We start from the raw sequence: 13,370 nt of genomic DNA on the forward strand, positions 1-13,370 counted from the left end.
GCAAATATATACTAAGTAGGTCCAGACACTGTTCAACACAATCATGACCAAGTAAATGTTGTTCTTGGCAAAAATCCCCACGAATTCCAAAACTTGCAGAATGTACACTACCGTTCAAAAGTTTGGGGTCACATTGAAATGTCCTTATTTTTGAAGGAAAAGCACTGTACTTTTCAATGAAGATAACTTTAAACTAGTCTTAACTTTAAAGAAATACACTCTATACCAGGAGTCACCAACCTTTTTGAAAGCAAGAGCTACTTCTTGGGTAGTGATTAATGCGAAGGGCTACCAGTTTGATACACACTTAAATAAATTGCCAGAAATAGCCGATTTGCTCAATTTACCTTTAACTCTATGTTATTATTAATAATTAATGATATTTACACTTAATTGAACGGTTTAAAAGAGGAGAAAACACGAAAAAAATGACAATTAAATTTTGAAACATAGTTTATCTTCAATTTCGACTCTTTAAAATTCAAAATTCAACCGAAAAAAGAAGAAAAAAACTAGTTAATTCGAATCTTTTTGAAAAAATTAAAAAAATAATTTATGGAACATCATTAGTAATTTTTCCTGATTAAGAATAATTTTAGAATTTTGATGACATGTTTTAAATAGGTTAAAATCCAATCTACACTTTGTTAGAATATATAACAAATTGGACCAAGCTAGACATATCATTATTTCTTCTAGATTTTCCTGAACAAAAATTTTAAAAGAAATTCAAAAGACTTTGAAATAAGATTCAAATTTGATTCTACAGATTTTCTAGATTTGCCAGAATAATTTTTTTGAATTTTAATCATAATAAGTTTGAAGAAATATTTCACAAATATTCTTCGTCGAAAAAACAGAAGCTAAAATTAAAATTTATTTATTATTCTTTACAATAAAAAAAAAAAATTTACTTGAACATTGATTTAAAGTGTCAGGAAAGAAGAGGAAGGAATTTAAAAGGTAAAAAGGTATATGTGTTTAAAAATCCTAAAATCATTTTTAAGGTTGTATTTTTTCTCTAAAATTGTCTTTCTGAAAGTTATAAGAAGCAAAGTAAAAAAATTAATGAATTTATTTAAACAAGTGAAGACCAAGTCTTGAAAATATTTTCTTGGATTTTCAAATTCTATTTGAGTTTTGTCTCTCTTAGAATTAAAAATGTCGGGCAAAGCGAGACCAGCTTGCTAGTAAATAAATACATTTAAAAAATAGAGGCAGCTCACTGGTAAGTGCTGCTATTTGAGCTATTTTTAGAACAGGCCAGCGGGCTACTCATCTGGTCCTTACGGGCTACCTGGTGCCCGCGGGCACCGCGTTGGTGACCCCTGCTCTATACATTGCTAATGTGGTAAATGACTATTCTAGCTGCAAATGTCTGGTTTTTGGTGCAATATCTACATAGGTGTATAGAGGCCCATTTCCAGCAACTATCACTCCAGTGTTCTAATGGTACAATGTGTTTGCTCATTGGCTCAGAAGGCTAATTGATGATTAGAAAACCCTTGTGCAATCATGTTCACACATCTGAAAACACTTTAGCTCGTTACAGAAGCTACAAAACTGACCTTCCTTTGAGCAGATTGAGTTTCTGGAGCATCACATTTGTGGGGTCAATTAAAAAGTGAACTTTCATCTGAAACTCGACAGTCTATTCTTGTTCTTAGAAATGAAGGCTATTCCACTAAATTGTTTGGGTGACCCCAAACTTTTGAACGGTAGTGTAGTTAAAGCTACAAGTTCTGTACGTCGGAATAGTCAGGTGTCCAAATACGTTTTTTTCCACGAATTTAAACACTTTACACAGGCAAAACATAGAACTATCCCAGCAGGCACAAGACATTGACACAATGTTGATTATATAGTACATGTCCTTTAAAACTGACCTTGAATCAACGTTGCGAAATAGTTGTATTTATAAATTGAGACGATGTCCAACGTTGGATTCAGGTTGTTGGTTGGGAAATGACCAAATTCCAATGTTAAATCAACATCAGAACCCAAAATTCAATAAGCGTCATCAAAAAGCATGTTGTTTCAATGTTGTGTTTGTGTTGTGTAATATTAGTTGGGAAATGACCAAATATCAACGGTCAAATCAACGTCAGAACCCAACTTTGGATTGACCGTTGTCAAAAAGCATGTTGTTTCAACGTTGTATAATATTGGTTGGGAAATGACCAAATTTCAACGGTCAAATTAACGTCACAACCTGACATTGATTAAACGTTGTCAAAAAGGATGTTGTTTCAACGTTGTATTTGTGTGGTAGAATATTGGTTGGGAAATGACCAAATTTCAACGGTCAAATTAACGTCACAACCTGACATTGATTAAACATTGTCAAAAAGCATGTTGTTTCAACGTATTTTTGTTGTAGAATATTGGTTGGGAAATGACCAAAATTAAATGGCGAAATCAACGTCAGAACCCGACATTGATTAAACGTTGTCAAAAAGTATGTTATTTCAATGTTGTATTTGTGTTGTAGAAAATTGGTTGGGAAATAACCAAATTTAAATGGTCAAATTAACGTCAGAACCCAACATTGATTAAACGTCATCAAAAAGCATGTTGTTTCAACGTTATGTTTGAGTTGCTCAACGTCAGGACCTAATTCAACAAAGTTCTCAACGTTGTTTCAATGTTTTGTGCCTGCTGGGATTCAAACACCATATGTCGGTTTGGCAAAGACATCATCTGGGCCTGTTCTTCAGATGGATTACTCTTTGAGAGCAGCTCAGCCACAAAAAACATAATCCCGAAGACACACTGGTGAAGAACACGAGCAGACGCTGTTTGGATTCGACATGCTTGCAGTGATGTCAGAGCTTTATTGACAAGCAGGCCGCTTTGCCATGAAAAAACCGGAGAGCAGAAGTCCTCGTTAAAGAAATATTGAGACCGGAGGAGTTTTGATCGTGTCGTGAACGTATTAACATCCTACGGATAAAAACTGGGGAAAATAATCATGTGATCATCTGCTGATTTTGTAAGATGATTCTAAGGGTACAAAGTGGTAGAACATAAAATATTAACATTAGTTGGTCGTTACAGTACAAATTTATATATATAACCTATTATTGGTACACTATTGACAAGTGATTTACCAAAAACTTGACCAACGAACGTACAAAAAACAACATAGTGACTGTCTGGAGAATTGTCAGCATGTCTGTGATGTGGATGTGATTTTTACAAATATTGCAGATATACCTGCGGACAGCCATCTACATAATATGCAAATATTAAGAGGACAGTGGCGGCTTTTTAGAAGGGAAAGTGAAACTAGAGCATCAGCGCCAAGCAAGTGTGACGTCATGTCGAGGGACAGAGGTAGAGTCTCTAAACAAGAGTACAGTCAATAATAACACCGAAAAGATACTAGAGTTGTTTTGTTTTTAATTTTAAAAAATTCATTAAGTCTGGAAAAGTCTCCACAAAGTACATCGTAACAAATAAAAATATAGCTAAACGATAAAAAAAAATATGGTAACACTTTAGTATGGGAAACACATTCACCATTAATTAGTGGCTGATTAAGATGCAAATTAGTAACATATTATACAACCAGTAAGCCATTAACTTACTCAATAACCTCAGAATTATTAGTAACCCTAACCCTAGCCCTAGCCCTAACCCTTATATGTTCCCCTCGTGTCCAAATAACTCTAAATTAAGTCTTTGTTACTTTAATAAGCAACTAATTAATGGTGAATATGTTCCCCATACTAAAGTGTTACCAAACATATATATCCATCCATCCATTTTCTACCGCTTGTCCCTTTTGGGGTCGCGGGGGGTGCTGGCGCCTATCTCAGCTGCATTCGGGCGGAAGGCGGGATACACCCTGGACAAGTCGCCACCTCATCGCAGGGCCCAAACATATACATGTTAATACTAATTCATAGTGACAGATTTGTTTTAAAATGTCTGTTTACATTTTTCAGCCTTTTTAAAGAAAATCATCATATAACAAATTATGCAAATTACTCAATGATGTCATGGTGACCATGCCCATAACCACGCCCGCACCACCACAGGTATCTTCACAGTTTAGGGAAAACCCTGAATTGTGATCATTTTGTTTGAGCTCTATGCATACTTGCCAACCCTCCCGTTTTTACCGGGAGACTGCCGGTATTCAGCGCCTCTCCCGATAAACTCCCGGCAGAAATCTTCTCCCGACAAACTCCCGGTATTCAGCCGGAGCTGGAGGCCACGTCCCCTCCAGCTCAATGCGGAATCGAGTGGGGACAGCCTGTTCTCACGTCCGCTTTCCCACAATATAAACAGCTTGCCTGCCCAATGACGTCATAACATCTACGGCTTTTAGAGAGTAGAGTGCACAACTGCGCACACAACAAGGAGACGAGGCAGAAGAACGAGGAAGTTACAGACATGGCGACGCCGTCGACGAGCAAGATGGAGAAATACGCTTGCAAGTTCCAAAACGAATGGAAACAAGAATTTCAGTTCATCCAGGACAGTTCGAAGGGGAAGGGATATGTTGCCTGTAAATATGTAGAACAGACTTCTCCATTGAACACGGTGGCCGAAATGATATACTCATTCATGAACGGAGAAGTTAAACAGGACAATGCTGTCATCTACTGGATAGCCTCCGGAACACTGAAATTCAAGTATTCATTTTATTCATATGTATAATAAAATAAATATATATATATATATATATATATGAAATACTTGAGTTGGTGAATTCTAGCTGTAAATATACTCTCCTCTTAACCACGCCCTTAACCACGCCCCCAACCACGCCCCACGCCCCACGCCCCCCACCCCGACCACGCCGACACCCCACCCCCCACCTCCCGATATCGGAGGTCTCAAGGTTGGCAAGTATGGCCCTATGTCACGTGCAGACAAACTATCAAAGATTGGTGAGGTTTGACTTTAGGGACTCACTAGTACCGACGCACCAATCAAAATACCAAACTGGGTACCCGCCCCTAGCCTTTCTTAGTCGTGAATTTGACCAGGTTTGCATTCTACCGAGTGTGGTTCAAGTTGGAGCGAGTGTAAAACTCAAAAGTGTAGGAGTTGGGATGACATCTACCACGTCTTGATCAAGTATCAGCTTATCTGATCCAGGATAGAAAGTGAGGAGACATGCAGACCGGTCATTGCGTCACACACCCCAGCCAGACAAAAGCCTATTACCGTAATTTCCGGACTATAAGCCGCACCTGACTATAAGCCGCACCAGCTAAATTTAGGGGAAAATACAGATTGCTCCATATATAAGCCGCACCCGACTATAAGCCGCAGGGTTTTGATGTGTAATTAGCGTAGTATATAGGGGTTCCTGCTACCAAGGAGGGGATTGTCGGGACAGAGATGACTGTTTGGGAACGCAAAGCGTCCCATTTATTAACTATAAATCTTTCAATCATTCAATCAAACTTTCACATCTTCGACATGGCGAACAGCATTCGTGCAGAGTACAAATAATACAACGGTGCAAAGTAATACAAAGTGCTCGCCTGTACGTTATCAAAATAACCAGCCTACCGGTATATGAAAAGTCAGTCTTTAATCATTGTGTCATCGTCTTCCTCCTGCGTACTAAAACCACCGGAATCCTCTTCGTCGGTGTCGGAGAAGAACAGGCCGTATATAAGCCGCACCCTTGTATAAGCCGCAGGGACCAGAACGAGGGGAAAAAGTAGCGGCTTATAGTCCGGAAATTACGGTATCTGGTATTGTAGGGGAGTTTGGCTGGGAGACCGTGTCCAAGAGAGAGACCGAGGACCTCGTGGCGCAACGGTAGCGCGTCTGACTCCAGATCAGAAGGTTGCGTGTTCAAATCACGTCGGGGTCAACATTTTCCACCATCTTGCGAGCTCACTTCCATTCAGAAAGATGAGACCCGGTACTTGGATTTGACTGACTGTCAGATTTCTGTTTGTTATTGTAGTGTCAAACTACACCGCGTTATGCTTCTATCTCCTCAGTTAGCGGCACAAGAGCAGAAAAACATGATTACAGGTGTCAGTTATCATTTAAAGATCGCATCAACAAGGTCTGGATGGACTAAGAGTGAGTCACACAGTAAAATGATACCTGGTGCCACCGTACGTGTTTGCAGGAAGAATCATGAAAAATCTTAAATGGGAAATCTTGACCCAGTTAGGTCGTCTTGCATCAAAAAGGGGCAACAATTTGATACCGGTTTTATACATTTTTATGTCGTGAGGCTCGCAGCGCTCTGATGACTTTTAAAGACTGACTGGCGTGTTTTCAGGTTGAGCGTTGGCCAAGGTAGAAGTTGCATTCACACAGGATCCTAGTTGGATCTCCTTGCCTTTAATCTAGCAGTTTCTGTCGGTATCAGAAAATCTCATTGTGGAAGTCTCTCTGCTGTGAGGGTTCTCCTGACAGATATTCTCGAGCCCGGTATACAGGTTGGAGCAAGTCTTTTATTTGTCATACACAAGTAGGGTTGGGTATCGAGTATCGATTGGAACCGGGACGAACTTTCCGATTCTCCCGGAATCGTTAAAAAGTTTAAATTTCGATTCCTAGTTTCGATACCCAGCCCGCCGACCGGAAACAAAAGAATAAGTCCGCCGACCGGAAGAAGAAGCCGCTGAACACCAACGAAGAAGCGCCCACCGCCGGAAGTGTTAGCATAGCCGAGCCTATGTAGCCGAGCAAGTCAGTCAAGCATGGATAGCAGGCGTCGGCGGTTTTACTAAAAAAAATGAAATATCGGCGAAATGTAACACGTGCGACAGGACTGTCTCGTGCTTAGGAGGGTGCACGTCGAACATGATTAAGCACCTCCGAGTTCATGGAGTACAAATAAATGCGTGTCCCGTCTTCGACGCGCTGCGCCGACCGTCCTCCTCTGGCTCCGACGCCCAGCCTGGCACCTCGGTGACTGCACTGCAGTCCGAATCCGGTAAGTAAAACAATATGCATGCAATAAATAATGTGTTCAATCTCCGGGTTGCGGAAGAGACCCTGCCCCAAGTGGAGGAGTTCAAGTACCTCGGAGTCTTGTTCACGAGTGAGGGAAGAGTGGATCGTGAGATCGACAGGCGGATCGGTGCAGCGTCTTCAGTAATGCGGACGCTGTATCGGTCCGTTGTGGTGAAGAAGGAGCTGAGCCGGAAGGCAAAGCTCTCAATTTACCGGTCGATCTACGTTCCCATCCTCACCTATGGTCATGAGCTTTGGGTTATGACCGAAAGGACAAGATCACGGGTACAAGCGGCCGAAATGAGTTTCCTCCGCCGGGTGGCGGGTCTCTCCCTTAGAGATAGGGTGAGAAGTTCTGCCATCCGGGGGGAGCTCAAAGTAAAGCCACTGCTCCTCCACATCGAGAGGAGCCAGATGAGGTGGTTCGGGCATCTGGTCAGGATGCCACCAGAACGCCTCCCTAGGGAGGTGTTTAGGGCATGTCCGACCGGTAGGAGGCCACGGGGAAGACCCAGGACACGTTGGGAAGACTATGTCTCCCGGCTGGCCTGGGAACGCCTCGGGATCCCCCGGGAGGAGCTGGACGAAGCGGCTGGGGAGAGGGAAGTCTGGGCTTCCCTGCTTAAGCTGCTGCCCCCGCGACCCGACCTCGGATAAGCGGAAGAAGATGGATGGATGGATAAATAATGTGTTTTGTGCTAACGTTGAGGCAGCTAACAAATTAGCCCGCATATTTTTTCATAGACAATTTACAACCTGCTAGCCAGGCTCCGCGATGTGCTCAGCGTACTCCGTTCACCGTAGCGGCAATGGGGAAGATGTCGGTGCCACAGACGGAAGAGTGCCACAGAAAGGTCACTGCACACATAGTCAAAAGACTGCATCCCTTTTCAGAGGTGGAATCTCCAACATTTAGGTTAGTTAAGCAATAACGTTAGAGCTAATCTAATTGATACTGGGCTAAACAGTAACAGCAACATTACATGTTTGTTTATGTTTGCAGGGATATGGTGAAAATTCTCAACCCAAAATACATACCACCTTCCAGGTACTACCTGTCAAACACATTGATCCCGGCATGGTACAAGAAGAATCGGAATCGAGAATAGTCAGGAATCGGAATCGGAATCTTACGAATTCAAACGATACCCAACCCTATACACAAGTATGGTTTGCTTTCCAGCAATATATATTCAAGACTTTTCAGTCCAGCGTGTCTCTGCTCTTGGCTCCAACTCCAACTCCAACCACATGTCTCGGCCCGGCTGCTGCTAATAAGGGCGGCAGGTGATTAGACAATCAGCCCCAGCTGGGCAATCCACTCACCTGCCGCCGGCCCTCCTCCACACTCATTTAATGCCACTTTAAACAAATTGAATGCCCATGCAGTGTTGGCGCTAGGAATTTTCAAAATGGGGTACCAGGGACCCCACCAAGTCATAAAAATGGGGTCCCACAGCACATTTTTGGGGTCCCACTTTTTTGTAAGCATTTTGAAAACAAATGATAAATGTATGCTTTGGCCTGTTATGTCTCACATTCTATATTGTGTTTTGGAAAAAGGTTGTCATGAATGTCACTTCATTTATTAAAGAAATTATACAAAAGAAAACAAATGTGTACGCATATAAATAAATGTACATGTATTCAGTTATAAACATTCATTCACGCCCCAAAATCAAAGTTCTCTGGCTGACGAGGACCACAGACACTTCTCATCTCTGCATATTTGACTAGAATATCCTTATGAGCATTACATATATCAACATCAAGTACCTATTGGACTGTTTACTTGTTAAAATACCCTTTTTAGAGCAAATATCTACCAAAACGACCACTTTGCTGCTGCCAAAAATTGATATGAAGTGTATTTCAACATTTAGATATGTGTAATGCTCCTAAGGGTATTCTTGTAAAATATGCAGAGATGAGATGTGTCAGGATCAAAATATTACTTGAAATACATTTTTGGCAGCAGCAAAGTGGTCGTCTGGGTAGATATTTGCTCTAAAAAGGGTATTTTAACAAGTAAACAGTACAGTAGGTAGTTGATGTTGATATATGTAATGCTCATTAGGATATGCTAGTAAAATATGCAGAGATGAGATGTGTCAAATGTATCTTTGCAAAGGGTATTTGAACAAGTAAACAGTACAGTAAGTACTCGATGTTGATATATGTAATGCTCATAAGTGTATTCTAGTCAAATATGCGTGTGTAAATATGCAATGTGTAATTACTTTTTGACAGGCAATATTACATTTAATGAACATTTTGCATAAATGAATACATCCAAACACTTTATGAATATTTATTATGTGCATGAGGTTACAATTGTGTGTATCTTCCAAACAAGAAAGAGGTTTTATCACATCAACATGGGACTAACAACACTCCTTTAAATCTCATTAATACCACAGAAAAGACAAACTGTCATTTTCTGCAGTGGTCCCCAACCTTTTTGTAGCTGCGGACCGGTCAACGCTTGAAAATTTGTCCCACGGACCGGTGTGGGGAGGGGGGGGGGGGGGGGTTATATAATTTTTTTTTTTTTTTTTTTTTTTTTTTTTTACATAAATGAATACAATCATGTGTGCTTACGGACTGTATCCCTGCAGGCTGTATTGATGTATATTGATATAGAATGTATATATTGTGTTTTTTATGTTGATTTCATTAAAAAAAAAAAAAAAAAAAAAATTGTTTTTTTTTTTTGTTTTTGTTTTTTTTTAATTCTTGTGCGGCCTGGTACCAATCGGTCCGCCCCCGGTGGTTGGGGACCACTGATTTTCTGGACACGATAAAGGCTTAAATAATGTCAGACAAGTAATGTTACAAAAACCAGGAAGATAAAGTGTTTGTCTCACACCTAGTAGTCCACTGTGGACAGACTAAGCAAAGCAATGCAGGTTTAGCCGGCGGTGCGCGCTCCCGCCTAGGAAATCACTTTTTGGCAGGCAATCACACAACAACACCGGCAAATATAAACAAAACAAAACACCGGCGGAAAGCGATAATCTAAAAAAAACAAGCAAACCGGAGTTTTGACCCAGAGAAGGTATGGTCGGTAAAAAAAAACGTGTCCCAGGGACGCGCGGACTTCCGGAAATGAGCGTCCTTTCTGATTTTAATGCGTAAAAAGACACAAAAAGTGTGTTAACGCCAACACTGCCCGTGTCAGGGTTAACAAATAAGTGACAACAAATTGAAGTAATATAATGTATAACATCCCCCAGAAGAAGTGACAAAAAAGTCTGGCGCTATTTTTAACTCTTATTGCCAATCTGATGCTGACAACTGGCCCAAATCCAACAGGGTTTACCTAGCGTGCAAACACTTTTGTCTCCGTGCTTCCCCACACACACACACACACACACACACACACACACACACAGACACACACCCACACACACACACAACTGCACTTCCTCATTCTCCGTCAATCCGCTTTCAGGCACAGACGGTGTGTTTGCCAATTGCGATAATGGGGAAAATGAACATCAAAACCACACAAACATAAAACGGGTCGTTACAGCATGAATGGATGTTCTTAGCCTAATATTTGTGCACTATTGACAAGTGATGCATTGAAAATTAGGATATAACATTTTTAAAAAAAGGTGCTAGATTTGTTGCTGGTCATTCTTAATATAAAAAAAAAAAGTATAATTCAAACATCTCAACAAGGTATATTGTGCAATAAGCAGCAATAATAGCAAATTAATGCTTAAAAGTTCCAGAAAAGTTCAGTTCTGGATGATAAATCCACACATTATGTTTCAGGACAAGGGAAAGTTCAGCATCTGGTCCTGATGAACAGAGGCGGTCTCATAAGGATCTGAAAATGCTGCAGCAAAACGAGGTTTCTCTAATTAAAAGGAAGACGATAACGTGAGAATCTCATTTAGTGGTATCGTAATGATACATCACTAACCAATTAGCCAGGCAGCTAGTCAGGCCAGGCTTTTCATGTTGGGCTTATGGCAAAGAAATGATATATAACTTCAGAAAATCCAGGAACATATACAACTTCAAAAGCCTCCATCAATGTTTTATATACACACTGCAAGTAAATATATAATGTAGTAACAGACACCTTCATAACAATATGTAATATGTACAATATACACACTGCAAGTAAATATATAATGTAGTAACAGACACCTTCATAACAATATGTAATATGTACAATATACACACTGCAAGTATATATATATAATGTAGTAACAGACACCTTCATAACAATATGTAATATGTACAATATACACACTGCAAGTATATATATAATGTAGTAACAGACACCTTCATAACAATATGTAATATGTACAATATACACACTGCAAGTATATATATAATGTAGTAACAGACACCTTCATAACAATATGTAATATGTACAATATACACACTGCAAGTAAATATATATAATGTAGTAACAGACACCTTCATAACAATATGTAATATGTACAATATACACACTGCAAGTAAATATATATAATGTAGTAACAGACACCTTCATAACAATATGTAATATGTACAATATACACACTGTAAGTATATATATAATGTAGTAACAGACACCTTCATAACAATATGTAATATGTACAATATACACACTGCAAGTGTATATATAATGTAGTAACAGACACCTTCATAACAATATGTAATATGTACAATATACACACTGCAAGTATATATATAATGTAGTAAGAGACACCTTCATAACAATATGTAATATGTACAATATACACACTGCAAGTATATATATAATGTAGTAACAGACACCTTCATAACAATATGTAATATGTACAATATACACACTGCAAGTATATATATATAATGTAGTAACAGACACCTTCATAACAATATGTAATATGTACAATATACACACTGCAAGTATATATATAATGTAGTAACAGACACCTTCATAACAATATGTAATATGTACAATATACACACTGCAAGTATATATATAATGTATTAACAGACACCTTCATAACAATATGTAATATGTACAATATACACACTGCAAGTATATATATAATGTAGTAACAGACACCTTCATAACAATATGTAATATGTACAATATACACACTGCAAGTATATATATAATGTAGTAACAGACACCTTCATAACAATATGTAATATGTACAATATTTACTGTATTTTGGTCATTTTAATCATTGCCAGAACTAATTATTTGGTGCATTGATTTATGTTTCCATAGCAGCGCACTCCTCACTTCCAGCAACAAACACGAGTGTGTTTTCTAATCATGGCAGACTTGGTAACAGACAACAAAGACGACTATTTTTGGACAAATGAGGATTTATCTTTTTGAAGCTGAATATACTGCTGCTTATAGAAGCAAGCATGAAGGAAGAGTGAGACGTTGGAGCAGAAAGAAGCCTAGAGAGTGAGGTGAAAGTGACTTTGGTGCTATAAAATATGGAACTTGGAGACAAGCTATTTTGATATAAATGGAGTGCTTACCCAAATAAAACGGGGAAAAAAGGTCCCCGGTCGGCTGGACCAGACAAACAACTGTCCATGTAGTGAGTCACTTGATATTGATTATGATACACATCATGTGTGTTATTACAACTACACTACATACACTGTCTGGCTAGCTGTGTACAAACAAAACATGAAATAATACTTTACAGATACTGTAATATGATTGTTCATGTTTCTCACTCAGTACAGATTGCTGTCCTATCACAGTGTTGTGTATTACACACTCAAACACGTTTCTGCTGACTAAGCAGCTATCTTATCTCTTGCTGAAGTTAGCTTCTACGGCTAATACTGAAGTACTATGCTAGAAAAAATAGTTCCTCAGTGTTCACTCTTACGATTACAATGTTGTACAGTTTGGTTATTACACAGCGTAAATTAAGTATTGACAGTTTTTGAATGCATTTTTAAAGTCATTTATAGGTAGAATTGATTGCTACAATTAGCTGCATTGCTAGCCACCTAGAACAAGACCATTTTTACATGTTAGAAAGCGAAACAAAAACCAAAAACCTTTTGTCTTCTTGTCTCTCGTAATGATTGTGACTGATAGACAACCTTGTAATGGATCAACACAATTGATCATCTTTGGGCCCGTGCTGACAAGACACTTGATGCGAGGACGGTAAGTACTATTAGCAGCAGAATCCTAAGGTGGTGTCATGTTACACAGAACTGATTTAGCACCACACCCCTCAGGGAACACCACATTTCAGCCATCTGCTCATCCACACCACCACAACTGGATCGGTCAATTATCTTGCACATGTGAGTCAGGATATGCTGACACGGCAAAACACTAATATAGTTTCTTTGCCTTTTTAGAGAAGTTATACAGACTGATTCTTTAGTGACGGAAATAATGATAAGGTAGAAGATCAGGGCTTGCAGGGAATAAAGATGAACAAACC

General features: G+C 39.3%; 1 protein-coding gene and 1 non-coding gene across 2 annotated transcripts in view; one reads left to right on the top strand and one right to left on the bottom strand.

Moving 5' to 3' along the window:
* LOC133629694 (partitioning defective 3 homolog) overlaps positions 1 to 13,370 on the bottom strand; it is a 799,726-nt gene that overhangs the window by 719,390 nt on the left and 66,966 nt on the right. The gene's annotated exons all lie outside the window — the stretch shown is intronic.
* Positions 5,771 to 5,842, top strand: trnaw-cca (transfer RNA tryptophan (anticodon CCA)). The gene has a single exon. It is a non-coding gene; the product is annotated as a tRNA-Trp (tRNA).

The sequence above is a fragment of the Entelurus aequoreus genome, linkage group LG15 (genome assembly GCF_033978785.1).
Source record: "Entelurus aequoreus isolate RoL-2023_Sb linkage group LG15, RoL_Eaeq_v1.1, whole genome shotgun sequence".
Lineage (NCBI taxonomy): Eukaryota > Metazoa > Chordata > Actinopteri > Syngnathiformes > Syngnathidae > Entelurus > Entelurus aequoreus.